The 8,545-nt window shown below is 39.0% G+C and overlaps 1 pseudogene; it reads left to right on the forward strand.

The window, feature by feature from the left end:
• The first annotated feature begins 957 nt into the window (after nucleotides 1-957).
• Nucleotides 958-7,524, forward strand: LOC130215829 (vitellogenin-like; annotated as a pseudogene).
• The last annotated feature ends 1,021 nt before the right edge of the window (nucleotides 7,525-8,545 follow it).

An 8,545-nucleotide genomic window follows, 5' to 3' on the forward strand; every position in this document is an offset into this window, starting at 1 on the left:
TTAACAGAATTTAAGGTATTATTTCAATATTCAAAAGACTGTGGCATTGTTCTTTCAGTATTACTGCATACAAATTTTGATGACATGGGTCTGGGTAACCTACCTAAATGTAATGTCCTTATGCCAAATCTGTCAACACAGTCATCTGTCATCTCCAGTGAAATATTGCTGTCAATGCAATAAGACTGTGTTGTTCAAACAAACTAAATGGTGCAGGCCTCAAGGCTGCAAATCCCTTCATTCAGTGACCCTCAACATTAAAGCAATTACTGATTTTAATTTCTGAATGTTTCTTGCAAACAATAGATTGTTCTTATCTTAAAGACATGGAATGGCATTAGCATACAGCGCTAGACTTGGGATGTAGAGGACGGTTCCATAAAATAAATCAAACAAACAAAAAAGCAGTGTGAAATTGTGGTATTAGTTGGGTTTAGGGAAGGGGGTGAAAGGATGGTTCAGTCGATAGCAAGCTGATACATCCATGACCAGACAACCAGCTTTTGTCTCACTGACACCTGCAAAAAAAAAATTGAAATTGGCAAAAATGTACATGGTTGCCTCTGGTGGATTTACAAAAAAGGCACATATGAGAAAATGTGCCCCAGTAACTTAATTGAAATAGTCAAAATGTACACTGCATACGGTTCTCAATATGTAGCCCTGGGAAGAAATCTCCAATGAGCCAGTGTTGCATTTATGTATTAGGTCAATTTCAACTTTTAAAGAAAATAAATTATATTGCTCTACATGTAATGGATGACGTGAAGGCCAGGGTAACCTAACCTCTCACTGATATCAATGTTATCAGCTAACAAACCAAACAACATATTACATAGGTTCTGACACACACCTAACACATCAGTTAAAAATTCACCTACAAAGTAACACTCGTGTCAGCAAGAAATCACTATAAAAGGTCTGATGCTTTGAAGAGGTCTTCACAAACCACCAGCCATGAGAGCTGTTGTGCTTGCCCTGACTGTAGCCCTCGTGGGTAAGTTCCATTTTTTAAAAGTTTCCATTCTTTTCCTAAAATATTCTCATGCGAATGTATTTTTAAAAGCTCTTAAAACAACATTAAACACTCCTAAAACCCAACTTAGAGTGATTTTAAAAAGATATTCTTTGTTTCTTTCAGCGAGTCAACAGATGAACCTTGGTAAGTAAAGCAATTTGGTTATTTGGATATAGAAATGTACATCTATTGAATTGTTTCTGACAAAATGAAAAACTCATTCCAGTTCCTGAGTTTGCCCATGATAAGACCTATGTGTACAAGTATGAGGCTCTGCTCCTCGGAGGTCTTCCTCAAGAAGGTCTGGCCAGAGCAGGTATTAAAATCAGCAGCAAGGTTCTCCTCAGTGCCATGACAGAGAACACCTTCCTGATAAAGGTAATGACTTTTCTAAACTGAGGAATTGTAGGTCTTCCAAATTGAAAAAAAAAGCTTATATAAAAAAGAAGTGTTTATAAGCATTGGCTGTTATAAGCAATGACATATTCCCTTACAGCTTATGGATCCTCTACTCTACGAGTATGCTGGCACTTGGCCCAAGGACCCATTGTTCCTGCTACTAAGCTCACCTCAGCACTGGCTGCTCAGCTTCAGATTCCCATCAAGTTTGAGTATGCTAATGGTGTGGTTGGCAAGGTTTTTGCCCCAGCTGGAGTCTCTCCTACAGTTATGAACTTGCACAGAGGTATCCTCAACATCCTTCAGCTCAACCTCAAGAAGACCCAGAACATCTACGAGCTGCAAGAGGTGAGGAAATCGCCTTAGGATATTTCTGAGGTATTTTGAGCTCTGGCAATCTTATTGTTTGACTTGTTCTTGAAGGCTGGAACTCAGGGAGTGTGCAGAACCCACTATGTCATCAATGAGGATCCAAAAACCAACCACATTATTGTCACCAAGTCTAGGATTTGAGCCACTGCCAGGAGAGAATCATGAAAGATGTTGGCTTGGCATACACTGAAAGGTGTGCTGAATGCACAGAGGTAATGAAGACTGGATAATGAACACTTGATAGAATTCAAATATCTATCCACTACACATTTCAAGACTCAAATAATCTACCATTCTTTCAACAGAGAATCAAGAGTCTGATTGAAACGGCAACTTATAACTACATCATGAAACCAGCTGACAATGGCGCATTGATCACTGAGGCAACAGTTGAGGAAGTGTATCAGTTCTCACCCTTCAATGAGATCCATGGTGCTGCAATGATGGAAGCAAAGTATGATTGAGTGATTATTGAGATCTCATTTATTATGCAAAGTAACAATATCTAGACCGATTTCATTAACTAGAAAATTAAGTCAAAGTTTCTGAAATAGTGATTTGTTTCAGACAAACCCTTGGCTTTGTTGAGATTGAGAAGACACCTGTCGTTCCAATCAAAGCTGATTACATGGCCCGTGGATCCTTGCAGTATGAGTTTGCCACTGAGATTCTTCAGACCCCTATTCAACTCATGAAGATCAGTGATGCAACAGCCCAGGTATAATTTATTCTATAAAAACCTTCTGAGTCAAATAATTTGATACATGAAAAAAAACGACAATTGAGCATTTCCCCTACTCTTCCTAGATTGTTGAGGTGCTGAAAGCACTTGGTTGCAAACAATAAGACATGGTCCATGATGATGCTCCACTTAAGTTTGTTCAGCTTGTCCAGCTCTTGCGTCTTTCCACCTTGGACAAATTGAGGCTATCTGGGCTCAGTTCAAGGACAAACCAGTTTACAGGTACATTTTTTGACCAATAAATTTGATTGAAAATGTAGTCAGTTTTTATTGTGTATGTATTTTAAACACTAAATGTATTAGGCGCTGGCTTCTGGATGCTCTCCCTGCTGTTGGCACACCAGTCATTATAAAATTCATCAAGGAAAAGTTTCTAGCTGGTGAATTTACCACTCCTGAGTTTATTCAGACTCTTGTGATTGCTCTGCAAATGGTCCACTGCTGACTTGAAACCATCCAAATGACATCTGTGGGTATATCTAACTAAGTGCTGTCCTTCAATAAACTCAACATTAATCAAAATGTATTCAAAGGGCTTGCACAAAAATAATATTTTTGTATCCTGGTGAACAGAGTTTGGCAATGCATGAGAATTCACCACAATACCAGCACTGCGTGAAGTTGTCAGCTTGGATATGGTTCCCTGATTGCCAAGCAACTGTGTTGCAGTTCCATCTTGTCCTGCCGAGCTCCTCAAGGTAAACCCATCTAGTCACCTCATAATTTATACCATGGACTTGCTCTTTAAAATTCTAAAAGTCTAATATATGTGTATCAAACTCCTCAGCCCATCACGAGATTACCGCAGAGGCCATTGCTAAGAATGACATGCCTGAAATCACTTTGGCTCTGAAGTTATGGGCAATGCTGGTCATCCTTCAAGTCTTAAAACCATCATGAAGCTCCTACCTGGACTGAGAACGGCAGCTAATGCTCTGCCCATAGAGTCCAGGTTGATGCAATCTTGGCCCTGAGGAACATTGCCAAGAAAAGAGCCCAAACTGGTAACAAGTCAGGCATTGTAGAGATGACCTTCTTAATTGATATGTATGTTTACTTCCAATAAACCAACATTGTTTCTTCTCTCAGGTTCAGCCTATTGCCCTACAGCTTGTGTTGGACAGGGCACTTCCACCCAGAGGTGCGCATGGTTGCTTGTATTGTGCTGTTTGAGGCTGAACCCTCAGTGGCTCTCATCTCCAGTCTTGCTGGAGCTTTGAGGACTGGAGCCAAAACATGCATGTTGCAAGCTTTGCCTATTCCCACATCAAGTCCTTGACCAGCATCATGCTCCTGATATGGCATCTGTGTAAGAAAAACAAATCACTTCTCATTTATTTTAGTTTCATGCTTCATTTGCATGTTATAAAACTAGCAAAAGCTAGAGGTAATCCTGATTATTCATTTTCAGTGCTGGAGCAGCTAATGTGCCATCAAGCTTATGAACCGCAAGCTGGGACAGACTTAACTACCGTTACAGCAGAGCATTTCAGATGGACTATTATCATAGTAAGACTTTCAATTTCTTAAGTTAAGAAAAGTATCTGATGATTCTTTAAATGAAGAAAAATGTCTTCTGACATAAAACACTGCAAATGTATTCTTTGTCCATGAAGCTCCACTTATGATTGGGGCTGCTGGTAGTGCCTACATGATCAATGATGCCGCTACCATCCTACCCAGAACAGTTGTAGCTAAAGCACGTACCTACTTGGCTGGAGCTGCTGCTGATGTTATTGAGGTGAGCCATATAAGAATTCTTTTCTAGATATCTGAATTACAGTTTAAATTTGTTTTAAAATGTATCTAACTGTATCTTAAAATGTATCTACTAAATTGCTCATTTTAAACAGTTTGGTGTGGAGAACTGGAGGAATCCATGAGGCTCTTCTAAAATCTTCTGCTGCAGATGAAAGTGTTGACCGTATCACAAAGATTAAGCGCACCCTGAAGGCAGTAAGTGTTCATGTCTGGCATATCAATAATTTTACACTTTTATAATAAATAAACATGAAATAGGATAAATATACATGACTTCTGTCTCTTCAAGCTCACAAACTGGAAGTCCCTGCCAACCCGATAGACACCTTGCTTCAGCCTATGTCAAAGGATTTGGACAAGAAGTGGCTTACGTCAACTTTGACAAAACCATCATTGAGAAGCATAACCGGTATTGTAGTGTAGTAACCATATGCTTGATATTGACAGTCGTGAACTCGTTGAATTCTATTGGGTGCCTACATTAGATTTAGGCTTCTAATAAACACTATCCTTAGATGGTTACTGGACCCAAACCACGTGCACTGCTGAAGGAGGCTCTTAAAGCTTTGCAGGAAGGAATTGCCTTCCAGTAGTGCCAACCTCTGCTGGCAGCTGAAGTGCGTCGTATCTTGCCAACTGCAGTTGGAGTGCCCATGGAGTTCAGTTGGTACACTGCTGCTGTTGCTGCTGCAAGTGTCAATGGTAAATTTTTGTCTCAAAATTTCTATATCCTTTATTTAGATATAGGAGGGTCACTTTATAGGTTTGATGTTGTTCTGTTTACCATTTAAGTTCAGGCCACCATTACACCTGCTCTCCCTGATAAATTGGAGTCCATGACTCTTGAGCACTGAAGAAGACTGATGTTCAGTTCCAAGCTGAAGCTAGACCAAGGTACAATTTTGCAGCTACATCCACTGAGTTGAGATTTTAATGTACACATTAACATTTTTTAAACAATCTTTCTTATTTTTATTACAGTGTTGCTCTCCAGACATTTGCTGTGATGGGAGTTAACACTGCCTTCATCCAAGCTGCTGTTATGGCGAGAGGAAAGATCCGTACAATTGCCCCTGGAAAAGTGGCAGCAAGAGCAGACATTCTCAAGGGCAACTACAAGCCTGTTGAACTTCCAGAACACATTGCTTCTGCAAGGTAATGACATTTCTGTAAACATTTTGTTATGAATACTGTTTGTGAAACATAATTAACTGTTCCTGCTTTGACAGCTTTGAGACTCTTGCCGTGGTCAGAACATTGAAGATCACAGTGCTGAAAGGTCTGTTCCCCTGGTACCTGAATTGTCTCTGCAAAACTCCCAGGCATCTTATGCTGGTGATTTGGTAAGCTTTGAATGCACAAATAGACATATGGAAACATTCAGACGTTTGCTTCAAACTCCATGGTGGAGAGATATCATTTGATTACTTTTTCAGTCATCTGAGATGTCACCTGATGCTTCAGTGAGAGCTCCTGCTCCATTTGACAGGACCCTCTGTTATTCCTGCCCATACATTCAAATTAAGGGATGTGTGGAGGTGCACTCTCACAATGCTGCGTTTATCAGAAATTCTTCTCTGTTCTACATCATTGGACAGCACTCAGCCCGTGTTGCAGTGGCAAGAGGTGTGAGAAGATAGACTATAACATTGATAAAACTTTTTCAAATAAATCAATTATTAATTGTTTGTCATTCTGGCTGTAGCTGAAGGTCCTGCAGTTGAAAAACTGGAGTTTGAAGTTCAAGTTGGTCCTAGAGCTGCTGAGAGGCTTGTTAAGCAAATCAACATCATTGATGATGATTCTCCTGAAGGACAGGCTTTCTTGTTGAAACTGAGGGAAATCCTGGACACTGAAGCTAAGAATGCACCTGTCTCTTCTGAAAGCAGCAGCAGCAGCAGCCGCAACAGTCACAGCAGCAGCTCAAGCTCAAGTTCAAGCTCAAGCTCCTCCATGTCCAGCTCTCGTATGTCTAAGGTAAAAAATTGACAGTTGTGTGTTTTTTTAAGTAGCCAATATGTAATAATTTCATAATTTAATTTCTTTGTTTTTATATGAATTTTCAGACTGCCACCATCATGGAGCCTTTCAGGAAATTCCACAAAGATCGGGTAACCATTAAAAAATTTATTACAACTATAATTACTTATTTTTTTGTTTCAAAACTTAAAATGTTTTGCTTGCAGTACTTGGCACACCATAGTGCCACTAAGGATACTAGCAGTAGAAGTGCTGCAGCTAGCTTTGAGCAAATGCAGAAACAGGTTAGTCTCAGCTCTTTGCCCATGAAGCAAATCCAAATATGAAATATGCCCAATTTCATGTTTTATTTATGTTTTATCCTTTCAGAATAGGTTCCTCGGAGATGATATTCCACCTGTTTTTGCTATCATCGCCCGTGCTGTTAGAGCTGACCAGAAGCTTCTGGGCTACCAACTGGCTGCTTACTTTGACAAACCAACTGCAAGAGTGCAACTCATAGCTTCCTCCATTGCTGAAAATGACAACAGGAAGATCTGTGCTGATGGTGCTCTGCTGAGCAAGCACAAAGTCACTGTAAGACGAGAACATGGAACTGGAACAAGACTGTCATTTTTTTCCCCTCAACTTCAATACCATGTTATGAACTCAAATGTTCTTTTCAGGGCAAGTTTTCTTGGGGTGCGGAGTGCAAACAGTATGCAGTCTATGCTAAAGCTGAAGCTGGTGTCCTGGGTGAATTCCCTGCTGCACGTCTAGAAGTGGAATGGGAGAGACTGCCAATAATTGTCACCACCTATGCCAAAAAGTAATGATTATCAGCACTGAACAACAAATCTATAGTGTAGAAAATGTACCTGATTTGATCATCTGCTCTTCTCTGTTATTCACCTCCCAATTAGGCTGTGTAAGCACATCCTTAAGGCAGCTTACGACACAGGATTCAGGTTTGAAAGAGCAACAAACAGCGAGAATGAGATTGAACTGACTGCAGCCTTGCCATCTCAGAAGTCCTTTAACGTCATTGCTAGGATTCCAGAGGTGAAACAGTTTTCCTCTAGATTATGACTCACTCAGAGATATAGTGAGAAAATACAACTAACTCTTTGTGTTACTGTTTTTCTAGATCACAATGTCAAAAAGAGATATTCCTCTCCTCGTTGCTGTTCCCATCAATCCAGACGGAACTTTTTCCATTGATACTTATGAGGACATTCTTTCCTGGATCCAGAAATACATCAAGGATGAATAAGAAATTATTTATTTTCTACACTTTCACAAGAATGTTTGATGAATGATTATTTGAATATTTTTTGTGATGTAAACAAAGTAAACATCCTCTCTGCAAGTATATAAACTGTGGAATCTGCTTTAATGTTACAACATTTTACTATAACATTCAGTATTTCTCACTCTTGGTTGTTTGTACACTTTACAATAAGGTTACAGACATTATTTACATGAATTTGCCTGCTCATTCAGTCATGAATAGATAATGGTAATTGAATGTCCTCAAAGAAGGCTCCCCTCCTGTCTTCAAAGGAGACTTGGGGCTCAACTTAAGCTAAAAATTCAAACCCTCTATTAGTGTACTTCTGAAAAGACTTTTTAGGATAATGGGAGGTGGTGGGATGCTGGAAAATATTTAGTTGATACTGTACACAGTGCAATGGGTTCTGTTTATATATCCATAATAATGATCGACACACCTGAATAATTAGACGTAAACTTACATTGTGAACAGATATTTCCGTGATGGTGATGACAATGCTTTAAAAAAATCACATGCAATCGCATAAAAAGCACCAAAAACTGATTTTAAATGCACAGATTATGTCTCTCTGATATCTAGAGATTACCTTGTACTTAAAATGTTTTAAAACAAACACAAAATGAGCATTATTATTATCAATATATTTCTTACTTCAAACCTAGGGTACAACAAATAAATAAATGCAATGCCTTATAGGATTCAGCCAGACAGCCTGGAGAAAGAGTCTTGAAATCTGACTGAGATGTAGTTAAACTAACTGCAGTTTAATTAATTATAGTACAAAAACTATTTACAGGAGCAAATCAAAGAAAAGTGGTTAGACTTGAACTGTTAAATCTACAAATGAGCTAATAACACTTACATAAATATATTAAACATTTTATGCTAACTGTAAAATATTAAGTAAATAACTTTTTAGATACAGATCCATAAGTTTTGCTCTCTTTGTTAATGACAGCCTATTAATGTAGGCTAAACAGAATCATTAATACTGGTATAC

Source organism: Danio aesculapii, chromosome 22, assembly GCF_903798145.1.
Source record: "Danio aesculapii chromosome 22, fDanAes4.1, whole genome shotgun sequence".
NCBI lineage: Eukaryota > Metazoa > Chordata > Actinopteri > Cypriniformes > Danionidae > Danio > Danio aesculapii.